The 2,927-nt window shown below is 37.2% G+C and overlaps 1 pseudogene; it reads left to right on the top strand.

Moving 5' to 3' along the window:
• Positions 1-2,244: 2,244 nt before the first annotated feature.
• Positions 2,245-2,577, top strand: LOC150036635 (secreted RxLR effector protein 161 pseudogene; annotated as a pseudogene).
• Positions 2,578-2,927: the final 350 nt, after the last annotated feature.

Consider the following 2,927-nt stretch of genomic DNA (forward strand, 5'->3'; position numbering starts at 1 on the left):
TGTTCATTGGAAGGAAGCTAAACACATCTTAAGATACCTAAAAGGTAATCACTCGCATGGTCTTCTAATTTAGCCTAATGATTCTATAACTCTTATTACCTTTTCAAATGTTGATTGAGCTTCCAACGTAGATGATCATAAGTCAATTGCAACATATTGTGCTTTTTTGGGAACCTCTCTTATATCATGTGAAGGAAATCAGACATGAGGATTTTCATGAGTAGCGGAAGGATCGTTCCAAATTCCATTCGAAATTGAACACAGACAATTACAGTCACAAAACGGAAATGCAACAACTAGAAATTATAGCATACTAATAAGATAATCAAGGGATAGAGTATGCGTACCATTGAAGACTCATTCTTCCAACTCCCTCGATCAATATCCAAGTTTCCAAGAACAACAATATAGCCTTTGAACACAACGACCGGTGCAACACGATCACCAGCACGAACACAATGAACATGAACCCAACGAACGGCCTCCAGAATCTTGAAATCAATTGAGCTGAGTGAGGACACCACCATAATGATTACCTTGGTATTCTCAGTATGAGAATCTAAGAGTTGTGGGCTTTGTATGATCTTGGTTAGAGGAAGAGACTGAAGGAAAAATCATGTAGACGATCGAATAAGTGGGAGATGAGAAGTGTCTATCGTATAGACGAAATGCTTAATCATCCAAAAGATGGCAGCCTATTTTATAGACAATACCACATGATTGTTTAGTGATGACCAACTAAGTGAACTATCGTATAATTAAACTTCACGATCTTTTGGTCTCTCTATTAGCTATCGTTTAGTGAAACACTTTCATTTGATAACCTTCTCTATGAGTTTCTTTCCGAATCAAGTAACTCAAATATTTTTCCTTTTATCTCACAATTACCATAAAACCACCAATAACCTCCCACTCAATTGGTTATTAGAGAAAAGGAGATAATTATCAAATAATTAATATTATTATAAATATATATGATAACCAACTTACCATATTATATTTATAACCTATACTTTTAATATTTCATCTCATGAAACATATAAACCATAGTTCTTGTTCCATTTTATGGTATTTAATGTAAATCATATTTACATTAATCATTCTCTTGATGTATCTCATACATCAAACCAATTATATCATATATAATTGAATTTCCTCTTGTCAATTTCAACATTTCAAATCAACCCCAAGAACTGATTCTCAACTTGAATCCATTGAGCTACCAAGGGGACCTTATAGACCTGTTGTTTAAAGCTCCAATGGTACATGAATAACTGACTAAACTCTTTAGTCACGGGATCCACCATCCGTTAACTGTCAAGCAATTCACTAAAGACCGACAGCTACACTTTCCTTACTATAGATATATTTTGTGTCCATATCAACCAATCAACAGTGCGATAACCCTTCACAGATCGCTCGTAAGTACAGCTGGCCAATGTACCGTTTTTACATCTAACTCCTTAAGTACCACTGATCCCTCTAATGAACATAAATCATATTCCTACTATGACTAAGTCCTCTCTTCCAAAGAGCGGATGTGGCCATTATGTTCAAGACTCGGAATTGACCCTTAAGAGAGCAATATATCTACTTTCCCTTACTTCGAGGAAAGAGTGAATTTCATCTTGTGTAACTGAGTTCCCAGCTCCTCAATCAGACAAAACTCTAAAAAGGTAGACCTGTTGAGTTGGCAATCTGGCCACTCTCATCCATACTAATCAAAGGACCCCCCTAAAGGCAGGAATTCTCAAAACACTCAGGATTAAGGTCATGTCACCTATGGTCGTTTAGGTAAGATATAAGTCTTAAGTATCAACGACGTTATATAAAGAGACGAATCATCTCGTGGCTCAGTCTTATACAAACTCTTTGTATAGGACACCCCTGCTCACATGTCTCCACATGAATGGTTAGGATCAGACCATCTGTTAGTAGTTCACAATACTTGCAAACCTCTACCAAGCGGATCGTATCCGTAGTGTCACCAGGATAAGGTATCCTTCCTTTAATTCTTATACTATAGACCCTTTTAGGTTATTACTTAAGGCATGATCCACTTGTATATCTCATATACATGTTTAAGTTTACATACAATAACCATGGATCTTTGTTTATTGGATATGAGTAAATGCAAAATAAAATAACTTTTATTTTATTCATAACAATGTGTACAGTGTTTACAAACTACGAGACTCCGGGAGAATTAGGACACCAATCTCAACATCATTTATGAGCAGCTTAATGTATGCTTTGTTATGCACTAGGCCTGACATATGTTTTGCTGTAGGGATAGTCAGTAGGTACCAATCCAATCTAGGGTTAGACCACTGGACAGCGGTTAAGAATATCCTCAAGTATCTTCGGAGAACGAGGGATTACATGCTGGTGTATGGGGTTAAGGATTTGATTCTTATGGGATACACCGACTCTGACTTTCAGACTGACAAAGATTCTGGAAAATCTACGTCAGGGTCAGTGTTCACCCTAAATGGAGGAGCTTTAGTTTGGAGAAGCATCAAACAAGGATGCATAACAGATTCCACCATGGAGGCTGAGTATGTAACTGCTTGGTGAAGCAGCTAAGGAAGCAGTATGGCTTAGGAAGTTCCTCTTAGATTTGGAAGTTGTTCCGAATATGGACTTGCCCATTACATTATACTGTGATAACAGTGGAGCTATAGCCAATTCGAAAGAACCTCACAGCCATAAACAAGGAAAGTATATAGAAAGGAAGTATCATATCAGACGGAAGATTATGCAACTAGCAGATGTAATTGTCACCAAGATCGCTTTGGAGCACAATATCGCTGATCCATTTATGAAAACTCTCTCAGCTAAAGTGTTTGAGAATCATCTAGAGGGTCTAGGTCTGCGAGACATGTATATAGTATAATCTAGGGTAAGTGGGAGATGTGTAATGGGTA

Source organism: Benincasa hispida, chromosome 4 (genome assembly GCF_027475165.1).
Source record: "Benincasa hispida cultivar pf3 chromosome 4, pf3_genome.v1.1, whole genome shotgun sequence".
In the NCBI taxonomy this organism is placed as follows: Eukaryota; Viridiplantae; Streptophyta; class Magnoliopsida; order Cucurbitales; family Cucurbitaceae; genus Benincasa; species Benincasa hispida.